The following is a 25,761-nucleotide window of genomic DNA, read 5'->3' on the forward strand; positions in this document are numbered from 1 at the left end:
CATGTTTTCTAGGGAGAGAATAGGTGCCATCAGTCATAACAATGATGGTGGTTTTGCCTCATAGCTTTGGTGTGCACTTGAGCTCTGAGATGAGAAACCAGTCAACTTCATCAGTTCTACTCTCTCCAAACCATAAGCATTTTCCATGTCAAACTTCAACTCAGTCTTTAATCAGAACAAATGTGAAGGATAAAATTTGTGCCCTTTTTGGTGAAAGATATGGTTAATACTTTAGGTAAATGAGCTTCTTTCACTTCTATCTCTGTCCACATGTAAAACGTCCTGCTGATACTGAATCATTGAAACGGTTGTTTTAAGAATGCTTCTTGGTTACCTGGCTTGCACCTTTCCAAGCTATTCACTACTGTCCTTCATAGGTGAAAGGAAAAGACCTTTTAAGTTGCTGGTGTCTATTAAACTGGCTTATTGCAACACACTCCTTGCATTCCATTATTTTTTACATGTAACTGAATAACTTTATGCTGACAAATGTTGCAATACCTGTTAGACCAGTCCTGGAATAACAAATATGAGAAGGTAATTTTATTCTGAATTCTTGTTGGGTTGTTGTTAAGTTTGATTTTGTGTAAAACTTCACTTGTGTGGTCTTAATGGCTGTGTTGAAAAATTAGAAGAGAATAGATCCAGCTTTATGCTGATTTATCAAGCAAAGAGTGAAATACTTTCAGATGTGCTTAATCTGATATACTTTCCACTCCCCTTGCACAACAATTAACGTATGTTTTTGCTCAAATAACTGAACTTTGAAGGTTGGCATGTATTTGCAATAAGGAATGCAGTTGTGGCAAAGATCCAGATTTTACCTTTAAACATGCTTGTGAGAGCCAAGTAGAGTGCATTTGGAGGCAAATTTTCACATGAACACAGAGAAAACCAGAAGTGTAGCTTTTGGGCTTATTTTTCTGAATGCATAGAGACAGAAGGGAAAAAACACATTTGATATGGAAATAATACCGATTGCTAATAGAAACTTCAATATACAAAGCATTTTTCCAAAACAAAAAAGGGAAGAGAACTCCATCATTAACTCGATGAGATGGTTCTGTGACAGTGGCACATCTGGCAGTGCAGTTGCTTTCACGGCATGACAGTGCAGTGTTACATTTGCAGCACTTGTCACTTTTGCCTGACTCTGGTTGCTCAGAGATCTGTTCCCTGATCAAGGAGGTATGAACTTTTTAGCCAATATATTGGCAATATTAGCATGTCCTGTTTTTAAGGCAAGATCACACACAGACAAAATCTATGCTATGAGATTTCAAGCTAACCAGAGGAAAATCTTATAGAAGTTTCAGAAAGATATCAAAAGAGAAAACAGACTTTCGTATTTCTGTATTGATGTGGCTGGATACCTAATTTTAGGCTTAATTAGATTATGAATAATGCAGTTTGTGTTAACAGGGGAAAAGCTGCATTGCAGGAACTGTTAGGTGGGAAGATTGAATATAGAACACAAAATTGAGCAGCTGGTTAAAAAACCCTATAGTGTTACCATCACAAAAATTGTTGACAATTGGAATTAGTGCTGTATCTTTTCTATTTTTCCTTGCCATTTTATGTAAATATGTGGTGTTTTGGCAGTGTAGTAACTGAGCTTATTGCCTTGCTGTGCTGCAATTGCTTATGTGAGCTGCTGTACAGATGCCATGCCTGCTTTTCTACATCTCTATGCTTGGGCGTGTCGTGTGTATGGAGAGCATACTGGATCTTCAATTTGTGACACTTCAGTTTCCTTCAAACCTGGCAGTTTTCAAGATTGCTGTGGACAGAAGTGTAACCTTTACTGTTGGCCCTGGGACAGGGCTGCGTAACAAATGCCTCCTACAAAGCCAGCAGTCAGATGTGATGGCCAAGGCAGAGTTGTTCCTTGAGACAAAGGAGCATTCTTCTTGCCTTTTTTTTGTTTCAAATGCTTACCTGCATTCACCTGAAACTGAATACAAGATAACTGATTGTACCCGGAGCTTCTATGAGACTAGGAAAAAACAGGGCAGGTATCTTACAGCTGGTCAGATCTTGCACTTGATAAATTCTGTGCTTCCCAAAAGCTCTTTTCCATGTTGGCAAGTAGGCTGTGCTTGAAGTATGTCCACTTTAACTGTAGTGGCAATCTACAGGTTTAAATGAATGCTTGACCTTACTTCTGTTCAAGTTGAGGAAGAGAGTGAAAATGAAGCAGGTGACTTTCAGCAGATGCAGTGTTGATTTTAAGGATCAAAAGTGACAGAAGAGACCTGAGCAAAGATCTCAAATGGAATGGTGTGTAAACACTGGGTTAACGTTGTATAGTAGCAGGAAACTATATTCCTGTGCCTGGGTCACAGGTCTTGTTTTGACAGGGCAAGTCTTGTTTGGATATATGTGGCATTGATGCTGACTGAGATAACTGGGTGTTGAATGACTGTATGCAGTGATACTGGTATCAATGACATACTAGTCAATTTGACAATTTTAGTACAGTGGCTATGTCTCTATAAATAATAAGAAACAGTTTATTGTAAAATCAACCTTTTTTTGTTGTTGTCAGATCACCTCCAGTAACTTCACAATTGACTCTTTAAATGAATGATTTACTAATATTTTGCAATTCTGAACAGTTGTATAGCATGGGACAAACTATTTTAGCACTCTGTCTCCAAATTTTGGCCTTGATGTTGTTGTGGTGTTGATTTCTAAATAAAACAAACATTATACCACTTCCACATCATCAGACTAATTTTTCTTTCTAACAGAATGAAGCATTACCAGCAATGTATTTGTGTCTAAGATGTATGGAGACTTGAATTGAAGCAAGATTCTTTAACCAGGTGGCTTTTAGAGAAACTTCAGGTTTAAGTGTGAAGCCTGACCTTGAGATTGGTTGGATTTTCTTTTGAGAAAGCCATTCAATGACTTTCTTAGCCTTAATGATAAGAAGGAGCTCTACCCATTCCTGAATTCCTGCATATGTTCTCTTCCCTGTTGTTCTAGATTCCTTCAAGTGTTCTGTGTTCAAAGTATTTTTTTAAATTATACCTGTTCAAGTTCATTAAAGCTTCCTTCTTCATTCAACAAGTAACCTGCATAGTTTGTCTAGAGTCAGATATTATGTAAGTTCTGCCTTTCTGTCCAGAAGAGGTAAACCTTTCAATAATTCTTGACTTCATTAAGGAACAGAAAAAATAGTACTTTTGTATGTTTTAGGCATGTAAAAATTGTTGTCATAGTGACAAACCAATCTACATAATTTAAGGTGCTAGAATTTAAATGACTTGTCAGATATATATGCCAAAATTGCAGCTTCTATAAATGACTGCACTAATAATGTTAAATGTTGAACATTTTTGGCACTAGCATAAAACTTTAGAAGGACAAAGAAAACACTCTTGATTTAAAACAAGTATAAAAAGACTCCCAAGCCCCAAACTGGAAATCTGCTTTTGACCCCTGGTTAGGAGGTGCAGTCATACACAGCAGCAGAGGAAATGCTTTACATTCTCCTCATGTGAGCTGAGGCTTCCAGCCCTTTTGGCACACTTATATGGGTATGTCTGAGGTCTTTCTTTGCAGTTGTCACGTCAGGCTTCTTGTAGACGTAAATATGAAACAGGGTAATGCCAAAAGCAACATATTTCATCTTTCTACTTTGGGTCTTTCCGTATTTTGTATTTACTGCCTTATGGGAATTTTGAATACAAGTTCCTAAACTCTTGTTAATGTTTAGAAGTCAGGATAGAATACTAGGATCAAGGTTTTACAACTTGAGTAAAAAGAATATATTTTTAAAAAGCTAATCTGGGTGCTTCTGAAGAAAACCACTTCAAGCATCTAGAATGGTTTAATAGACTTGTGACTGATACACCATACTACAAAGATGGATAGAAAACAAGATGTAAAGTCTGTTAAACAATTTTATTTTTTTAAATTACTGTGCTGCTATAGTTTGTGGGTAGTGTGGGTATTCTTTACTTGGGTAGGTCACTTGTGACAGAAAACTAAAAGAGCAATCTTGATGCTGTTGCTTTTCAGAAGTCTTGCACTTCATACTGCCATATCAGTTGAAGAGTTAAGGCATATACTTCAGTCTGTTCCGTCACTCTGAGCATCTAATCCTTGCCATGGTGCATGCCATGGCTTCCAGCCTTCAATGACTGGATACCTTCTGCTAGGGCTTTAGAATATCCTGCAGTGTAGGCATACCAGGTAGAAGGACAAACACCTTGAGCCTGGAACTCATCTGCTAAGGCTGAAGAACTATTGGGATTTAAATGCTGTCAGTCTCCTTGAACTGGATCTGTCCTTGAACAAGATGCTGGCAGCTGCCAAGTCATGAGTAAAAAGAGCAGACTCCTTACTCGTGACAGTAAGGCAGGACTCCTCATCCCAGCTTTACTGGAAACTGGAAACTCCAAGTGAGCCAAGCAAGATCAAAGTGCAGTGTGTGTGTGAGTGGTGGGGAGAATGAAAAGAGAAAGATATACTCATCTTTTTTTTCCCCTGACATCTCCTCCTAGTGTTGGAGAGTTAAAATGCTTAATGGATCAGCATGCTAATGCTGTTTGTTGCGTGGCCTTAGGTGTGTTAGGCAAGAAACAGAGTATTCCAGCTCAGTGGATATTTGGGAGAGCATGCAGGTAACCGAGGGTGGATGGGATTCAGATCCTGGTTCAAGGGCTGTACCTGGGTAGCAGGACCCTTACAAAGAATCTGACTGGTTCACTGAGAGGTCTGAGTCTCTTACAGAACATGTATACATAACACCAAATGAATGAGTCTGAGGTGTGGTGGAAAATGAGGAGAAGAGGAAAATGGTGCCGTTTTCAACAAGTAAAGTGGGCTGTTTTAGAACTTGTCATTACTGCATAAAGTTATTCTAGCTTTAGCAAGATTTTTTGTTTTCTAGGTATGTGCTTGCTTAGTCTTATTCAAAACTCTGTGGAGTATTACTGGGATTTCTAAACCAGGTCTACAGGAGCTAACATCATATAAAGGGATGGTACACATTGGTACTACCAAAAACGGTTTACTCTCTCCTTTGCCATTGTCTGAGCAAGCTGTTTATTGAAATGAGGTTAAACAAGGACTCTGGCTAACCTACTTAACAATCCCTTATGTGGATTGTCCTGTATAGGGAACTGTGCTTTACTGCTGTGTTCTGCAGGTTCCTTACACTGCAGAGGAGTTTCAGCAGATCTGTTCAGTACTAATGTGAAATGAGATTAAGTGAAACTTGAAAACTGAGGTAAAGCTGAAACTTCACAATAGCACATTCAAACTTCTTTTGAATGGCACTCTAACATTCCAATAATGTGAGTAGCTGTCCTCCATGCAGACCCCAGAGCATGAGTGCTCATGGTAAGAAAGCCCCACACTTTCTGTAAGCCACCATTTGTTTGGTTCAGGAGGTTGTAGACAGAAGTGTCTAACATTGAATTTACTCAGAGTCCTGCATTTGTGAAGCATTGATTTGCCAGTGCACTTATTCCAATAATCCATGTTTCTCTTCTCAATCCTATTGCTGTAAAAACTACGAGATCATTGACAAGGGAAAGAGTGCTTTGTTTTCTAGCAGAAATCTAGTCTGTTTTTACAGCTGCAGTCCACAAAACTCATCACTGAGATCAAACGGTTTCACATCAAGTCACTCGTGCACCTCTTCCCATCACTATGGTAGTTCTTACTTGCTTCGTATTTTACATAACTGAAATTCAAATCTGTGGAATATGGAGCAAGAAATAAAACTTACTGAAATCTTATTTTCTCCTAAAAGCCCAGTGGAAATCTGTGAATCATTGCTTAGGTCTTCAGGATAGGCAGCTCACCTGTGAACCCCTTGTGGCAGATCTTCCCCTTTTTTTATTGTTTTTCTCCTCCCTCTTCTTCCCCACCTCTTAAAAGCAAAATTGTCATAGGCTGCATATAGTTAAGGAACCTTTATGGGGAGTGCAAGGGTTGCTATGGAGTTGGAGGAAAAACTTGAGAAGGCAAAGGAAACTTGTCCAAAAGATAAGACAACTGTATCATGTTTGTTATTTTGCTTGTGTTTTGGGGGTTTTTATCCTTTCTGTTTTGTAGCATGATGGCTTGTTTTCCTCTGCTTAGTGAGGGCTTTTGTTGTTCTTTGGGATGCGTTAGTTAGGTTTTTTTCTGGACTGAAGTTAAAATACCTCAACCTGTGTATTATTTACTAAGGTATGTGTAGTAGATACAGACCAGAAGTCCTCCTGGTGTTCCAGGGTTATGAAAGTTGGCAAATGGGAGCTGAAACCTAAAGTAGCTGTGAGGTATAGCCTATTAAGAGAGTGACATGACTTTAAGTTTTGTCAATTTTCCCATAGAAGAAGCGTATCTGTCCTAAATTAAAGTAATTGCTTGTTGCCTGGCTACATCTGTATGAGATGTGTTCTCTGAATGTGCCTTTGAAAAGATTCATTTTCTTATAAATAAATAAAAAAACCAGCAAGCTGCTCTGTGCCTTGTAGTCTGGTGTTTTTGACCCATCCGGACTAAGTTGAATGAATTGATACTTCCTTTCTCATCTGTGTTTTGTGTAAACAAAGACTGACCTAGTTTAGGCATTAAAATGTTTCTGGCTTTGAATCCCAAGTGGAAAAGGGGGCTTTTGAGTTTATGGCCTGGTGAAAAGGGGGGTTTCTGCTGCCTCTTGCCTTAAGGAGTTCATTTCTCTATGCTCCTCTGTGTCCCTTCTCCCATGCTCTGTGTCCATGCTGTGACCTGGGGAGGGGAATCCCTTAAGCTATTGAGGCCAACAAAGATTTTATTGACAAATTGCAATTCAGATGGTGTTGTGAAGAAATGAGGCCTTTATCATTCTGCTGCTTTTGTCTCTCTGTCTCTGCTTTTCCCTGTTTCCTGCTCATGATTACTTTTGAGATTTATTATATTTAAACAATTTCAATGAATATTCAAAGATATTACCATTCTGCAAGTACTGAATACGGGCAGGTGACTATGAGACTATACAAGAGGAAACCCAGTTTCAGCATGAGGCACCAGAGAACCTGTGGGAGCTGGAGGACTGATGAAGAGAGGTACACTATTACTGTTTGAACAACTAGAAAAGCTTCAATTGAAACTCTCATCATCTTGAGTGCTGCAGAATGCTTTTCTGAAACGAAGCCGCAGGGAGCCAGGCTTAGTAATTTCAGTGCTAGTGAAACTATGCGTTCTCTATTCTGTTCTCTGCTGTTAAATGCTTCCCATAAAAAAAGAAAAGCAATAATAATATGGTAGATACAGTGATTTGAGGCTCTAGATGCCACTAGGTGGCAGAACCCCTGCATCTATTTTGTGGATTTCTTTTTGTGCCTTAATTCTTCATATGAGTATGAAACTTCTGAATGAAAATACTGTTCAGCTATCATGTAATGAGAATAGACATCAGTAGGGATGTTTACATGCTATCCTAATTGGGCTCCTGTTGGCTGCTGTTGTGGGAAACGTGGAGGGCTTGCAACACACTCTTATTCTTACTTGTTCAGACTGCTACCCCTTCTGAAAAGCCTGCTACTCAAAGCAGTTCCTTGCATTTAGTTGCACTTAGATGTCAACACAACTCTTTCCATTTTTCTTGATCCTGTTGTTAATAGATGAGAAATGAAAACATGACAATGGCATTTAAGAGGAATGCTTTGTAAAGAATACAGTGGCAGGAACATGGAGATGGTGAATGGTTTAACCTGTGGTAGAAGGTGTGATTTTCAAGTGTGGGAACCTTATTGTTTTGGAGTGACTAATTTCTGTTGGTGAGACCCTTGTAGATGAGTAGTTGGGAAACAAATGTGTGTTGAAGTATACCTGTTAATGATTCTTTTCAATAAGGCTCCTCTTAGTGCTTGTCTTTGATTGCAATGTGCTTGTCATCCATTCATTGTGGGAAATCATTTTGGCTTTCTTTTATTGCTGTTTTGACTTATAGAGCAGCTGGGATGGTGGCTGAAAAGAGTCCAAGAATAGGGTGATTGCCTGCCTCTATTTACTAGTAGAGGGCTATGTAGTTGTGGGTGGTGGGGACAGGATAAATTCTGCAATGATGTATTGTGTACAAATCCATGTTGTATTAACTGGGATACAGCCCTTATCTTGTATCAGGGGGTACAGTGCTGCTAAGGCAGGAGACATCCATGTCCTTGTGATCTACTCATAAATATGCCATCTCTTTTAATGAGGACATCTGAGTGCATGCTTGGTAATGAATCTGATAAATACTGATTGATGAATCTAGAAGCAGTTTGGGTCTGTTTCTTTTGGCCCTGGATTTGAGGAACATCATGTAGATATTTTGCTTTGGAGTATTAAGACTAAAGTGTCAGATTTCAAAGCAATGTGATTAGGGTTTTCAAAAGCTATTAGAATCAAGCTTTAATCTCTAATTAATCTGTTAATTAGAATTAACACATTGTGATACCTACTCGGCATTTTGTATACAGTTGAAGCTGTGCTACATAAGGGTAGTTTTATTCAGATGTTTCTAACCACCTATAAAGAAATATGAAGGGATAACAGTTTACTTCATTTGTTGAGTAAAAATTAGCTAATTTATGACTTTACAGTACTGTAAAGGAAAGAAATTCAGCCAAAAGTAGAGTAGTTTTCAGGAAAGTGCTACTTTGGATCTCAGTCTCTTTATCACAGAAAGGTAAATTGAAATAACAACTCCAAATACCAAAAAAGTCATCTGCTTTTAATTTATGTATATTTTAAAAAATACACTACGCTGACAGAAATGCCTGAAGCATCTTCATGTTCAGAATTGTGTGTAGTTTCCCTTTTGTATCCTGTTCAAGTTATTAGCTCTGTCTAATTTCCACTTGCAAACCAATACCATGGATATCATTCAACAGGCTTTATTTGTGGTGTAACAGCCTGGGGTATTTATGCATAATATGCTTTCAGTTCCAAGTTATGCTTAAGTTATTGTTTTCCTACGTAATACAGTAGGAAAGATGGTATTTCCTCAAAGTTTGAGGTTGGTTGTTATAAATTACATTATGTTTTATTTTTCCTACTTGTAAGTAGAGCTTTAAAAATTGTGCATAGAAAGCAGTCTTCCTCCCAGGAAATTTGTTGACTTGGTATTTTCCTGGCATGTGTTGAAAATAGTTAATGGTTGGATAGTTGCAACTTGGAGCTCCAACACACAAGATTTCTGTAATGCCTGGTGAATCTTGCTATCGCCATTTGAGACAGTATAAACCTAGCCTACTAAAGTGATGATGAAAGCAAGTTTGTACTGGGCAGTGTTGTCTGGATGCAACATCCCAATTTCGTTGACTATTTGGGAGTGGTGGTGATTCCTGTTGAAGCTATTGCAGTGAGGTGGAGAGAAAATAAACTCCTTAAAGCAGCCTTGGCAGATGTGAGATGCTGATGAGTTCAGTGTTGGTGAAGGGGGTTACTGAAGGGAAATGTAGCAGGCATGTGGAGACACTGAAAATACTAAAATTGCAAAGATAGCTGTGGAGTATGCATTAAGAACAGCACTGTTAGAGATAATGGTGTATTTCTGTCCTGTTCATGAGGCAGTGACTAACACTGCAGAGTTGTTCCCCTTTGTGATAGAGGTCTTGCATGGGGTCTTGATGGGTTTTTGTTTAGAAAGAGAAGAACTGGAAATCCACTGTGGGAGAAAATACCTTGTGTAACTCATCAGCCTTGTTTTGAAATGTGTGAAACAGTGTGTGATATCTGCCCATGAGGTTGGGTGACACTCTTGAAAAGAGGCTTGGCTTCAAAACACTCTTTTGTCCTGATGTATATAGGGTTGTACTGAGGCTGTATGACTGCAGTGAGCTTTATTTAGAAATTCCTGAAATGATAATGATGGTCCTTTTAGTCCTTCTTAAAACAAGATGCACAGAAGACTGACAATGCTTGTTTGAATGTCCAGATCGTGGCTGTGGTTCAAATGAATTTTCTGCTGACTTCTGTGTGAAGAAATTTAATTTCACCCTTGCGAGTCTTTTTTCATTTCATGGTAGATGTAATTGCTAACTGGGATGCAAATATTTTAATTCTCTAGTGTAGCTTGATGTGGTGTATTATTTTTCTGCGAATTTACCGGGGTGTGTCTGGGGAGTGATGCATCAATCTGGTGTGTGTTGTGTCCCTTAGGGACCTCAGTGACCCAGGGCTGTTGGCTTCAAAGAGCTTCTGTGCCTCTGCCTGGCCAAGAAGCTGGGCAGTAAGGCTCTCTAGAGATGTCACACTGTGTTAAGTGAATTAGATTTGGACTGTGCAGCCAGTGGTTCTTACCAGCTCCAGCATGATCCTTTTTAGCAGGTGGATTAAGTCTATCAGCTCTGCAGTCCCTGGCTTCCATCAGTCTTGAGCCTGTGGATTCGTTGGCACTGGAAAAGGTAAGTCCCTTAAAAGGGAATTTTCTTTGGAATAAAACCACCCCATCAAACCCAGCATCACTTTCAGTTAATTTTGGGGAGGCAATTGGAAGAGTCAGTGCTCTGTATTTAGCCCTTTATTACTAATGCTGCATGTGCCAAATACCATAACCTGGAGTATAGCTCTTGTGTTTCTCAGTGTGACTTTTTGAGTCTGACAAAGTTCTGCCGGATCCAGGGGGATCACAAAGTGCTCAAGAGCAGTTCTGTGGCTCTTCCTTGTGTAGTCCTGTTTGGACAGGGTGGGAGACAAATTCCAGGCTGCAGTTGCTGGCACCAAGCATCTGCAGAAACTATTGAAGGATGTTCTTGCTCATCTCACTCTGCAGTGGTGGGGTTGCAGCTGATCCAAAGAACTGTGCAGAAACAAATGAGCTGAGCAAGAGCCATGCCTTCCAAATGTTTGGAGGCACTCTCCTTGTGTGTGTGTGTGTGTGTGTGTGAAGGTGCTGACCTCCTTTCCTGAAAATTATGGTAGAATTATCTTCTTTCAAGTGCAAAAAGTGGTTATTGCCTTCACTACCTCGTTAAGATTTAACAAAAGGAATGTTTAGTTCACAGATGTTTGTGGAAAACATTTGTGTCTCTCAGGTAGAGTTAGGTCATACAACTTTCTCTCTCTTGTTTAGAAGTTCATCAATGGATTGTGGTTTTGCCCAAAAGTAGGGACGTGATTGAGACTTCCACCCTCTGTGGCATAAGAGAATGTCTGGATATTTACAAGTCTTACTGTTCCACAGTGAATATTGTGCAGCAGTGCAAGGAATGATGATCATTGTCTGAATCAACTCACCTGCCCCCACCTCAGGTCTTGACCACATAGGAATTCAAATGCATTTCAGTTTTTGGTTCTATAGAATTTGAAAAAGCAGTTAAACAGAGGAAAGAGCATGAAGAAAAAAGTGATGGAAGAATTAAAAAACTGGGGAAGAGGGATAAATGTTAAGAACTGTTCCCGACTTGCTTTCTAGACAATAATGAGAGATATTCGGTTTCAGATCCATTTGAAGCATCTCTGCAGAGGATACTGAATTTGTCTTGCCATATTTCTATTTTTTTTGCTTGGAAAACAGGTGCTGAATCATGAGCGAACATTCACTGACATTATAGTACTGGTGCACTGTAGTTTTCATACTGAATTTTCTGATGTAGCAAATATGAGCTGTTATCCATGCTACATTGTAGGTAGCTTGACATGGAAACTTCCTCTTGTTCAGTCAACAAACAGTAACCGACTCTTTTCTATTTTTGTCATTGATTTTAGGTTTTCTAACTGTAGTCACTTTCTTTTTTACATGCTAACATTTGTTGACTTTTTCTCAGCTAGTTGAGGGAGCTTTATATTCTTACATTATGAAAACATTACAGGATGAAAATTTTAGGGAGAAGTTCATTGTTCTGGTAAAAAAAATCCTTTCTCTTCTAGTCAAGACATCTGCCTTATTCTGTCCTGTATTCCCCAGAAACTATGAAATGTTCCCACTTCAATATTATGCTACAAATGCTCCTTGCTAATTTTATGTGGAAGTACAGGATAAGTTTTTATCGCTGTTTACAATACTTTCATTTCTATACTTTCATGGTCAAGGACAAAAAAAATCTAAAGTGTGTTTTTAGATGTTATTAATGAAAATTTTAAAAATTAAATTTAACCAAAAACATTGCCAAAACAACAAAAAATCCTGAAACATCCCAAAATGAAAAAAAGCCCAATATTTGGATAAGGTAGAAGTGACAACCACTGTCTTTTCCTTTCAATGTCTTCCCTATAAAGAAGAGCTAAAATCTAAACTGCCTTAATTTTCAGTATTTTGCTCTTGCATAATCATGTTTAGATTCTCTAGTACTATGCAGCCTGCCTGTGTCCCAGTTAGATTTGATAAAAAAAGTCGATTTTTTTTATTTTCCTAAAGTTCCAAGTTATATAAGAAGCAGGTTACTTTTCCTAGGTCAGCAGACACGAAAGAAATACCATGAAAGCATTAGTGCTTGGAGAGATTCCTAACATTTAAGTGTGGTGGAAATTGCTTAGTTGCAGTCTTCAGCTCAGACATAACCTCATTCTCATGCTTTCACAACATGCTTGTCCTTTCAACGTGAAGAGGAGTAACATAAATGGAAGTACTCAATACTGACTCCTTGCTAGTTCTTTTTAATTCTTGTGAAACATTTCTTTCTTAAGATTTATTTATTTATGGAGTTTGGAGATAACTTTATTAATTTTATAGTTGTGACAGACTGCGGAGTCCTTTAGCTTTTCTAATCACTTTTGAAATATAAAATATTTAATCTGGATATTAAATAAATCTCAAAATTTCTCTCTTTGTTAGTTCCCCTCTTCTGTTCACTCCCCACTGTGTGGATAAACCTTTGCCAGTTGTAGTCTTCACCTGTAGTATTTCCACCGCTGTTGGAATTCTTTTTACTCTGCCATGTTTATACAGTTTATTTTTTGTAATTCCACATTCATAACATTCCTATTACAATGTCCTCCCAGTAGTTCTTAGTTCCCACTGTTGATGCTGTTTTATTTAATATTGGGAGTTTTCTAATTGTTTTCTGTGATAACACACCTATGATTTTATTCACTGAAAAAAATCCTGTTTGCTTTATGTATTTGTGTATATAATGTATATGATTTCAGATTATTTGTTCTCATATTCTTGTCAACTGATATATTGCTGACTGAATTTTAAAATGTTAATTTTAAAAAGTGTCTTTTAAATAGTATCTAAAGTCTCAGTTAAAAAATAAAAGGACAGTCTGTCCCTGTAAGATTTCAAAAGCAACACCAAAATATTTTTGGAGTAATATACAATTGTACTCAGCCTCATTCCTGTCTCTGCATTGCCTGCCTGTTGCCTTTTACTTTCAAAGCTGGTGGTACAGGTAAACACTTCAAAGATTGAGGAAGAGGATGCACTTGAGCTCCCCTCAAAGCACTTTAGAGAGGAAGTACAACTGACTCATCAATGAAATTGTCTATACAGCAAGTGCTGGTAAGTGTACTAAATGAACTGGAAAAACATTGTCTATGGTCTTTTAATTTTAGCAGTCCTGTAACAGGACTACTGTTTAGATGAAAATGTATGCTTGCTTTTCAAGTTGAATGATGCTAAGTTAATCATCTGTCTAATATATTTCTTCTCTCATCTTTGATCTAGAGTTGTCCATTTCTTTCAGACAATATAAGATGTTGCTTTCCCTAGGCTGCTACCTGTCTTGACTGGCTTTCTTCCTTACAGTATATTCTCCTGTTCCTTTCACAGGAAGAATATTTCTCAGCAGCAACTCTGCTTATCCACATAATTAAAGCACTACTTTTTTTGGTGGAGGGGGAAATTCCTTCCTGCAGTATCCATGGAAGCATGTATGAAAGTGTCTTGGATCTGCATTTAAAGTCGTGCTGCTTATTTGCTAACTATGTTGAGTGCTTGTTACACTCAAACCATTTTGAACCTTCTGTAATCAGATTTACTTTGTCTCTCCAAGATGTGGGGGATATGTGATCTGATAATATCTAGGTGAATGTCAGCTCATTAAATTGTAACTGCTCTTGTCCACATGCTTAGCTTACTGCAAATGCAAACTCAGATTTCTAGATTTAGTTGGAATTTGCAGTTGGGACACAGTGAGCACCCTGTCATTTCTTGTCACTGATTAGCTGATCCATGCTGTCATTTTAAGGCAAGGTAATATTAACATGGCTTATGTAGCATGATTTGTGTTCTTGATATCGCTGGAAGTGGAAATTTTAAATTTGACCATTATTATCAATCCTTAATTTCTATTCTCTTTGTGTTTGCTTTATACATTACTGCTGTTCTACATTAAACTTTTGGTTTGGGTTGGGTTTTTGTTTTGTAAGCCCAAGAGAAGCCTTCAATAATAAAATAGATTCTCGTAACTTTTTAGAGAACCTTTCATTATGGTAACTTCCTGGAAAAATTTACACAGGCATTTTCAGGTGCTTTGGGTTTTCTTTGCTCTGAATTAATTCTCCCTACACTCCTTACCCCTACCTCTGCAAAGTTTCAAATACACTTTTTCATTAGTCAATTCTGTCAACTCCAGACACCTTCACATGCATAGTTCTGAATAGCTTCAGATGTTAGATGTTTGTCATTGACTGAAAATTTTTACAGATGTTATGCTCAGACCATAAATGATTTTATGCCAGTGAGACCTAGAACTTTTGTGCACTTTAATTTTTTCTTTCCTTTTTTGGGAGGAGCAGCATGTAGCAGGCTTTCCATCAGTATAGGCTGGAATCCTTGTTTCCATTCATTGTTGTCAAGCATGGTTCTTAATGGCTTGAGAGATTGTATTTTAAGCAAATCTCTGCTTGCTTGTCTTACAAACTTTGCTTACATTAACAAAAGCAAAAACACTTTCTGAAATACTAGTTGTCCTCTCTGCTGCACAGCTGTTGAAAACTCTCAATAGCATTTTGGTTTTCTGGTGCTGTCATTCCTGGTAAAGCTTTTCCATATTATAATTACTGGCGTAGTTAATAGTGAACCTTGAGAAGCAAACAGGCTTTCTGTGACAATTTTTTTATTAAACATTCATAGAAACATCTGTTAACTGCAGTAAGGACTGAAGTAAATGCCATGCTGTCTCTAGGTAGTATTTTGGAGCTTAAGGCCCTAAGGGACTTCCATCACTCAAAGTTAATTTTAGCTATGAGACAGAAAAATTCAAGGGACAGAAAACTTAAAGCCATCTATTTGAATATTGAGAGACTGATGCTGCCTCACAAAAGCTCTCTTACAAGCTGCATTTGTCCTGAGATGCCTGTCTTCAAGATGTGAAGTGATACCAGACAAGCATCAGTGTGTGTACGTGAATTCTGTTAACCTGCCAAAGAACTGAAAACTGAAATGGAATAGAGTAAGAAATGCCTGTTGATGGGAACTTTGACTAAAGAAAAACAGGCAGTGGTGTGACCAAGAACTGGATGATTTAGATATAAAAACAGAAGAGAGAGACTAAATAGATTATAAAGTTGACAGCTTAAGGTCTGTGTGGGTATCAAAGAAGAAAGGCTGAGGTGTGATGGTAGCTGGTGTGGTGCACAGGAAAGTCTAGGAATGGAAGTAACAAAAGAGGTGTTAATAACATTACTGAGGAAGATAACTGAGTGTGTTTAAGCTATGTGCAGTTTTGAGAAGAGGAAAAGGGTGAAGAAGGCAATAACTAAATAAAAGCCCAGCTCTGTAGCTATGTGAGGATAAGACAGGCTTGAGAAGGCTGCAAGATGCTTGAACTGCTTGAGAGCAGTTGAGAAGAACACCTGTCACTGCAGGTGGAAGAGTGTCACTCTTAAGCAAAGTTGTCTCACTGGATGATGAATCACTGACAGGGAAAAGTACAGAAGATACAGCTGAGCAAAGTGAAGAGTATTAATTCTCTGGGGCAGAAAGGTCAGCTGTGGATTTGGAATTTAAGGGCTCTCTTTGCTTTTGATTTTGACAGAAACATGACAGCTAACAGAAGTGATACTGCCATCCTGGAAAGTCATTGTAGTGTTAAATACCTGTTGAAGGGCTTTTGGCAGCCTGGTGGTTTACAAATATGTTCAGAGAGCATTTGATAAGATAGATACTGAGTAGTGGCAAGGTACAGTCTGTCAGAGTGAAGAACTACAGTACTGCCCACTTACAAGCTTGTTTTTCTAGGTCAATGGATCTGTTTGAAGAACATCCTTCTGTTACTGTAATTAATTTTATATTCATGGGCAGTGAGTGGGAGTAGCACTTAAAGCAACGTTAAAAGCGTTGGTTAGGTGTTTGAAGGTGTTTTGAGCACTTCATTGTAGAGTACCTGCTGGGTCAAGATTTTTGATTGCATAGTATGGGTTAAACCTTCAGTGCCCTGGGGTGTGGTTGTGGTTTTTTTTTTTTTTTTGGTTTTTTTTTTTTTTTTTTTTTTTTTTAATATTATTTTTTATTTTAAACCTGCTGGTCTTCATGCTTAAAGAGACATGTATTAAGCTTTAAAATTTTGGAGCTATTCAGCTTCTGACTTCAAACTGGGAATCTTTAGCTCCTCTTCAGTTATCCTGGCTAATTCCATATGCAAATATTCTTAATTTTCATAGAGGTGTTGCATTTGTTTGCATGGCAGGAAGATTGGGTACACTTCTATTTTCCTTCTGTTCATACGCAAGCTTAATGCTTGTTTCATTCCCCATTTATTATAACTCCAGACTTTCCTTTGCTGTTGTTTTCCTGCTTGTATTTTGCTGGTAAATGTTTTACCATAATTTTGATTGAGTGGTTTTTTTAAGCACTGTCTGAAAAATACAGAGGCCCAAATGTAAACATCCAACTCTCTTTTTCTGGAGAAATAAAACTATGACCTTTCCATAGAATCAGAGATTCATCAAATGGTTTGGGTTGGAAAGGATCTTAAAGATCATCTAATTCCACACCCCTGCTCTGAGCAGGAACTCCTTCTGCCATCCACCCTGGCACTGAACACTTCCAGGGATGGTACATCCTCAACTTCCCTGGGCACCCTGTTCAAATGTCTCACCACTCTCACTGTAAAGAGTTTCTTTTTAATATCTAATCTAAACCTGCTCTCAATTTAAAGCCATTGCCCCTTGTCCTGTCACTACATTCACTTCCAGCCTGTGTTGACACCAGGGGTGCCCCAACCCAGGTGCAGCCCCTTGCTCTTACTAAACCACATGAAATTCCCATGGGCCTGCTCCTCCAGCTAACATTTTGAGCTATCCCTGTGAGTATCCCTCCAGGAATATTCCTTGGCAGTCTGTAAAGAAGAGACTCTATTCCTTCAACTTTTTCACCTTGGTGTTGGGGTGTTGTGTGAGCCATGCTTACCTTAAGTGAAGTAATCTTGACAGGTATCTCAAGTCAATAATTCTAACAGATGTGACTTCATTGATGTGTTGTCTTTATTTGACACACAGGATGTTTTCCGTGGTTTTATTTTATCAAATAATGACAATTTTTCTTATTTACTATCATTCTCATTTCACCCCTCTTTCCTAGGGAGCTACAGTTCAAGGATGCTTACAACTACATGTAATATGATGGACAGAGCTAATATAGAAAAAGCTATTTTTTTGAGGCTTTTGAGTTATAGAGTGTTTTCTGTAAGTGATAGTAAAATGTGACTGTCCTTGAAAACTTTATATAATTTGTGGAATCAGTGGGTTATTTTTGATTCTCAGCTCCTAAATAATGGAATTTCAAAAACTTTATTTAGAAAACTTTCTTGTAAAGGAAGTTAACATCAGGGGAAGGTGAACCTCAGATAGAAAGATGATCTCATTCTTGTTTTCTCTAATCATCTTATGTGTCATCACATCAACCTCTTGTCTGTAGCTAAGATTTTATACCTCTAAGTTCCACAAAGATTGAGTTTCAAATGTGATAATGCAAATAACTTTGGCAACTGAGATGCCTGTCACTTTTACTTTAAAATAAAAGCCACCTTTTTTGATAAAACAGTTGTAATACTTGTAAAAAGCATGTTAGAAGCATGAAATCTTATGACAACTTTGTCATGTGTCCTCATTTTAGACAGGTTAATTGTCTTAAATTAGCTCACACAGTTCCTAAAAACAATCTTTTGCGCTAGTCAATACATTTTATATTCCTCCTCTTCAAAGACTTCTGAGAATTGATAATTCTTTCCCCCTCTGTACAAAGATTAGATCAATTTTGCAGAAACTTTCCTAAATTCCAACAAAAGGAATAGGTAAATATAACGTGCTTGTCCAGGCCCTTTTTAAAAATCTCTGTGTCTACAATGCAGTCAAAGAATTTACTTATACACGTGTACAGACAGAATAGTTTAATATAGAGGTGATGCATGTAATCTTTGTGTGATCATTCTCTGGAGGCTAGAGAAGATTGCATTAGTAGAAAAGCGTAAGTCCTTTCATATCCTTGGCCTTCAAAGGACAGTAGCCAATGCAGCTAAATACTGCAGACAGTTGAAGTTTTGTTGCCTAAGAGCACATGGTCTTGCCATAGCAAAACCAGTAAGTGTCTGTAGTAGCAATAAACCTACTCCTGTGTAACTTGCTACACCTCATTAAGCTTCAACAGTTCCCCTAGTGTTTACATTGCACAGGTTTGGATGCACGCCTCAAGTGTGCATTTGGCCTCTAGTAACTATTTATAGCAATCTTTCTTTCCTCTCTGATTTCTTCAGCAGAGATTCTTATGTAAGAAAAATGTGGCAGGGGAGAAAGAGATATCAATGAGCCAATGCTTCTCTCTGGCCTCCTACTACAATAAGCAATTACTTTCCTTTGTTGTTCTGCATTCTGAGTTGTGATGATTTTCACATGCAGTTTAGGTCTCCATGATATGGAGATGTGGCTGACACAGAAGTGCACAGTCTGGTACTTCCCTGATGACCATGATTGACAATTCTTTTGCTTCCTGGTAGGTGGGAGCCGTAACTCTTAGTATAAGGACTCTGTTGTAGGCTGGAGGAAGAGGAAGACTGCAATAAAGAGGATTACTGGTAAGTAACACTTATCCCCCCTCCCATAAAAGCACTCCCAATTTATGGCAATTGTTCTGGAAAAAATGTTTGAATCTGAATGAAAAGGTCCATTCCTGAGGCTTCCCAGAAAATGTTCTGTATTACCTAGTGACATATCTTAATCTCTCAGAATGTTAGAATAGCTAAGAATAGTTGTTTCAAGTTTTGAGGGTGCCAAGGGCAGTCTCAATATGAAAGGCTTCAGAGTAGCAGGTATTTCCACTATATTTCTGGATTAAAAGTGCTCAAATATAATGTTGGGCAGTGTATTAATTTTTGCTGCAGTTGAATTTTCTATTATTATCTGTTAAATAGAAGAGCATGGTTTCCCTGCAAAAGGAATACAGACATTACAAAACTATGTCTGCTCTTTATCTGTATAGCATTTTGATGTTGTAGACAAATGTATGTTCATTAATTCAGTTGCCTCTGATATGTGTTTGGAATTATGTGTTTCATTCTAGTACTCTTAAAATCTTTAAGATTTCTGGGTGGTGGTAAAATAGGCTTGAGGATGGACTACTCGGTGTTTGGATATTGGTATCAGTAAATCCCAGTAAAAAAGCACATGTATTTGTAACTAGAGGAAGAGAAGGGTGAAAAATGACAGCTGCCTGTCTTGTCCATCTGTACTTGAGCAAAATGAGTGGTACCACTTAAAATCAGTATGTGTTGCCATTAGTATAGCCTTGAAAAGCTGGTGACTTCCCCATGCTTTGTGTTGAAAATGATTCTCAACTTCTTGATGCTGTGTGATGAAAATTACTAGTTTTATGTACAGCATCAACATTGCAGCTCTTTTTTGGTGTTGATTTTCAGTGTAAACTGCATGAGTGTGATTACTTTGCCAGAGCTGGCACTAAAAATTACTATAGAGGTTTCAGGAATTGTCCTTGATTGCCCTTGGCCGCCTGGTAAGTTTCATAAGGTATTAGAATGCAATGATAGCACATGGTAAAAAATCTGGTCAGAGTAAACAGGGAAAGTTACAGTGCTTTACAGGTAAATTTTGCAATAGTTTTGCAGGTGTAATCACAGAAACAGGTTGTGGAATGATCGATCATCGAACAGTGGCTGCCATCCTTCTGAGTTAGCAATGAGTTGGGATAAATTTGTGTTTTCAGAACCTAAGTCTTCAGAAGGCCTTGAGAAGAGTTGCTAAGGTAGTTATGCTGATAAAGAAATCTGCTTAAGCAAGTAATTTTTCCCATTATTTGCTGAAATCTGCATGATGATAAAAAACAAGCTATGGGCAAAGCAGCAGGACAGATGGATTACAAATGAGTGTCACATGAATTTGCCTTAGGATCTTGACTATGCAAGGATAAATGGTTTCTTTCTACAGGATAAAATAAAGCATTGTTACAAATTAAAATTGATATCTCTTGCATCTTTCAACAGTACTTTAACAAGAATGGGAAACATTAGAGGATGAGACACACTTGATTTGTTATTGGGCTTTTCATTAAATATGTAAATATAAACTAATCTTGTAATCTTTGCAAATGTCAAACTTTTACTTGACCTCCAATTACATAAAAGCATTGCCTTCAGAGGGTTTTACTTAAAAAAAAATCAGTTGATTCGTAATTGAATACTTCCCTTGGTTTTATTGTCATCAACTTTGCAAGACGGAGTTATTTTTGGCAATGTTACCATGCTGTCATAGATTTTCACCCTTCATGCCTTGAAAGCATATTAATGTCTTAAAAACATATTAATGCTTGATCAGACTTTCTTAACTTCAGCTCTATATGTATGTAGTCTGGTAGCTCAGCAAGTACAGAAAGACAGAATATATGAAGTCTTCTGTAAGTGGCAGGGTTCCTCCTAAGCCCTTTGAAGTAGAGATATTCTTTCTGCTTCAATTTCTAAATGTGAGAAACTACTATGTATCTCTGTGAATTTAATAAAAATTAGAGGGTGCTCTAGTATTTTAGTATCTCTAATAACCAAGGCAGTTGAGGCTAAAGAGCCAGGCTTGCTGGGCTCTGAAGATAAATGGAGTTATTCTAGCTGATTTTAGTGGACAGTTACATTTTGGTGAGGTTATTGGAGCTGAAAAGAAAATAGTGAATTAGTTCTGAGAACTTACTTTACTGGCATCTCCTTGGAGCTATTAAAAGTCATAAGTATTTACCTTGCATCTATTTGCAGACATCTTAAAGGAGAAAGAAACACTTTGGCTACACGTGTCAAATAAAAGGTGTGTTAAGAGCTGGCAAATAAGTCTTTAGTCCTTAATTTGCTGTGAGTTACACAGTGACCCTTTCACAAACAGTTTGTCTCTTGCACTGATGCTACTGGGAGAATGTCCATTAGTAGTTCTGGCTGTAAACAGCATTGATTTCTGCTTTGATACATCTAGTTAGTACCCATGCCATCTTACTGCTTCTGATTGGGAGCAAAGGGCATGATAGTCAGCTGCAAGAAGAAGCAAACAGATTCAATGCAAGATGGGTCCTTTTTTATTTTTCTCACTTTTTTTAGAAAACATGAGAAGTCTCCTTAATCGCTTTCTTCCCTCTTCCTACTCCTCTGAGTTGTTCAGAAAATTGTAGTCATAATATTCTTGCAGGGTTCTGTGCAGCTTGTATTTCCCATTCCACTTGTTCCCATGCGTTTTGAAAAAGTGGCATTTCCCCACTCTGGCAACAGCTGATTTTCCTCCTCAAAGGAAATATATGAGTATAATGAATAACTTCTGCTTATGTGTGAAATTTCCCATATGGAGATGATAAAAAGACATTAACTACAAAATAGTGTATGATGTGATGTGGAAGTGCCATAGTTACTGCTACTCCATTCCATGCACAGGGAGCCATTAGCAACCTGGCTAATAATTGATAACTTATAGGTGATTATAGCTAATGGTGGTTGTTATAAATTATGCATGGACCTTAAAGAGAAAAAAAATACTCCAAGACCAGAAATTGTTTCAAATGTGTGTTCTACTTAGAGTAAGGGAGAAAAGACGACAGGTTAGTTAGGAAATTTTTGTAGAATTAAAGATGAACGGTGTTGCAGAAAGCAGTAGAGTGATATGGAATGAGAAGTACTGCAGTGTGATTTAAAAAAAAGAAAAACCAACAAAAAACGTAAACACAACAAAAATCAACCCTGAAGTCTTAAGTGGTGAAGCATGCAGCCAACTTCCTATGAAACAAGAAATGCCTACTGTAACCTAGTACATTGGGCTGAAATAGTTTGTTCAAAACAACTCACACATAACCCAGAAATTGTTTAGAGCTGAGAAGTAAATGTAACTGAAGTAACACTTTGAAAGTGTGATGTTTGCAGGCTGCTTTCCAGGCAGGCAGATTTGGTGTTTGACCACCCTTGCATGAAGCATGTTTTGTGTGTGTTGAACTGGAGCGGCACTTGCTGTGGTTTGTGACTCAATTGTGCCCACTCTCGTACTTGGCATCTTGCTGAAGAGTTGTGTGCTGCTTTTTTTGTAGCTCCAGTCAGGCACTTGGAGCCAGCAGTTAGAGCAGCACTGCCAGTAAGGAGTCACTTGCTGTCATCAGTGCTGTAGCCACTGTGCTTTGAGGCTGCTAGTCTGCTGTGCTATTCACTCACTTTGCATTCCACCTGTCCAGTCAATTCCTTCCTTTGGTTGCAGAGGTGTTACAAGGGACCCATGTTCAAAGCTTCATTAAAGTGAAGGTAAATGACATCCACTGCTCTCCTCTCATCCACCAAACCAGTCTTTAGTGTAGGCAGTGATGAGGTGTAATTCCAACAGTGGTGGCTGTTCTGAGCCACTTCATGTACCCAGAAGTAACTTCCACAGTAACAAGCTCTATATTACTCTTCTATATGAGGAATTCTGCAAGTCCAGTTTGCTGGATACATAGAGTAAATCAGCCTCTTTTTTTTCTTTTTTTTTTTTTTTTTTTTTTTTTTTTTTTTTTTTTTTTTTTTACTGCTAGGTCTTCCTTCCATTGGGTAGCTGCTCTTGCTTTCCTTTAATCTTTTTTTTCTGTCATTGTAGCCTTCAGAGGTCCCTGTGGTTTTTACCCCCACTACCAGTTTCAAGTACAGCTTTGGCTCTCTCAGTGTCATCCTGGTGTGTCTGAGCAATTGTCTCTGAGTAGCCCAACTCTGCATACACTATATTTTGAGTTTATATAAATTACTCTGGAAGTACCTGGACTTTAAGCTGTGCGTTAACTTTGGTTATTGTATACTGAATATATGAACTGGTCTACACTGTAGACTGAGGAAAAACTTGACCTTTGAAAAACAAGGACAGCAAATTTTAATAAATATTTGCAGCAGTGGGGTTAGCTATCTTTCAGGTACACAAGAAGGAAAGAGGCTTTTCTAAACTCAGCATTAAAATTTTGGTGAAAAGCATTATTGTAGTCTGTCTCTTCTCCCAAGATACTGTGCCACATTGTCTTCCTTGATAACATAGTATGGAGAAAAATATTCATGGCTGAAGTGCGTTTAAAAGCTTCAGAAAAGCAACATTTGATAAATTTTATCACTAAAACAAAAGGCCAGATGATGAGCATTTGGGAGTTTCTTGCTTAGTCCTAATTGAATTGGTTTTGGCATTGACAGGAAATTGGCCTTATTCCAGTATATGTGAAAATCTATGAAAGAAAATGACAATAGCTGTCTATAAGTTTCTTTTCATGCTTTCCTAGCAAATTGAAGCATTCAGAAAGTTCTAATACCTGTTTTGAACAGCAAATGTGCCATACATGATGAAGGTAAGCAAGAGAGTGCTGTGCCTGGGTATGTGATTAATAAATATTGCAGGGCAGAGCAGCACTTCCCACTTAGTTGCTCAGCAAAAAGTTCAGATTAAAGCATTTTTGTGAGGCTTCTCCTGTGGAGATTTAACACATTGTGTGTACACTTGAGGGAAGAATTCTGTGCTTTGTAGCTCTTCTTCCCTGTGATTTTTTGCATTGACTTGGTGATCTGTAGTCTCCTCGTTGTTTTCGTTGACTATAATTTACTGCAGCAATTCCTCATACTTGCTTTATTAAGTAGGTGATGGGAGCTGTATAGGTGGCTCATGAGTCATATAATGTTAAGCAAGATAGGAAAGAAGGGTGGCAAAAACAGTGAGTTTGTTTTTGTGATGATGACGATTATTCACTTTGCTCTTCAGGAATACTGAGTAATTAACACCTTGCATAACACAGACTTATTAATATAATAAAGCAAGACTTCAATTGCACCAGAAGCTGAAATAGAGGTATTGGAGAGCAGCATAAGTATAATGAAGGGCAATCCTAAATGCTGGAACATTGAATGCTGGAGCATCAGTACATTGGGATACTGTGTCCTGTTAAAAGAGTAGATTTTTGTATTGTAATCAGTTCTGGAAATGGTAGGATATGTATTAATGCTTCCACATGATTGAATTATGCAAGAGGTAAAGTATATTATGTATGTCCAGGGAAACCAGGAGTTTCTGACTATGCTGCTTATATTTTGTAGGGAGGCAAAAGAGAAAGAAACTTAATCATTATGGAGGGAGAGGGGAGACTAAAAACTGATTATTTAATGAACTGAAAGTCTGTTGGGATAGAGCTGAAAGGGCATACTGTAATTAGGTCATTTGACCTGGAATAAAAGATCTTCCCTGAAGCTCTGCTGAGAGTCAAGGTTTTAATTTTTCTTCCTTCAATAGTTGTTTGTTTTTTGGTTTTGTTTTGGTTTTTTTTTTTGTTGTTTTTTTTTTTTTTTTTCTTTCCAAATATATATACATGGCATCTATTAATATTGAGATTTCATAAATAGGCATTTTAGGGCTGGTAAATCATAGTTGTTATTTCCTTTATCTCCTACTTTTTATAATCAGTCTCTTGAGCAATCTCTGCACAGAGAAGTAAATGCAGGTTTTTGCAATTTCAGGGCTCCCTGTTTTTAAAGCAAGCATGTTTCAATGTGTGTATCAGTCATATTTTTAGGATGTGAAAGAACACTTTATGCAGTTTAAAACTTTCTGACTTGGACTGTAACACAGTCAGATCTAGCAGTAGCTTACAGGAAAATAACATTCTGGGAACTGCGTCATTCAAGGAAATTTGGCACTTTATTTTTACTCTGTCCTTAACATTTAGTTTTTCATGCAATTGCATTGCTCATTAATTATAAATTCCTACTTCAGTAGTTTCTTAAGAGCTCTTAAGATTTTAATTGATACTTCATTTTAAAATCATACTCCAGTTCTTAGTTTCTAAATTTCTGGAAGGATATTTATGAATGAAAGGAGAAATATTTTCAGCACAAAGTGGAATATTTTTCAGAGGACAAGACAAGACACAATGGAGAATATGCTTAGTATTCATTCTAAGGATTCTCTTGTTAAGTTGCAAGTCATGTCAGGCTTTACCTCGCACTGCAGTACAAATATGGAGAGTTATAGTGCTGCCTGTAACAGGTTTAACTCTGAAATAATAGAAATTAATGAAACCCAGGCACCTATTTCTTGGATATTACTCTAAAAGAAAGGGAGCATTTATAGTTGGAGTAGTAGTTCCAGTAGAGTTCTAATTATGCCTCATCTCCTACATAATTTTAGTTGATAAAATTCAGCATACTTTCAGGTTACAGCATTTTCTAACACCAGATTCTTGTATTTTAAGCCTTCAGATACCATCCAATCTGACCTCCAGTTTAAAATTACAACTATAATTTTAGCCAAGAGATTGATAGCAAGATTACTCATATGCAATAACCAGTGAAAATACTGAAATGCAGTACACACCATAAACCATAGAACTCTTTCTGACTCTTCCCCAAAACACCTTTACATTGAAATTCAGGCCTTCCTTACACTACA

General features: G+C 37.7%; 1 protein-coding gene across 3 annotated transcripts in view; it reads left to right on the plus strand.

Annotated features, from left to right (window-relative positions):
- CRIM1 (cysteine rich transmembrane BMP regulator 1) overlaps window positions 1-25,761 on the plus strand; it is a 168,882-nt gene that overhangs the window by 18,513 nt on the left and 124,608 nt on the right. The window contains exons 1-2 of one of the 3 annotated variants that reach the window (XM_083857560.1): window positions 16,172-16,668; window positions 18,852-18,929. The exons of the other annotated variants lie outside the window; for them this stretch is intronic. The gene's annotated coding sequence lies outside the window, so the exon portion shown is untranslated. Of the gene's footprint in view, window positions 1-16,171; window positions 16,669-18,851; window positions 18,930-25,761 lie in introns of those variants that run through there. 3 annotated transcript variants of the gene reach the window in all.

The sequence above is a fragment of the Zosterops lateralis genome, assembly GCF_965231275.1.
Source record: "Zosterops lateralis genome assembly, chromosome: 3".
NCBI lineage: Eukaryota > Metazoa > Chordata > Aves > Passeriformes > Zosteropidae > Zosterops > Zosterops lateralis.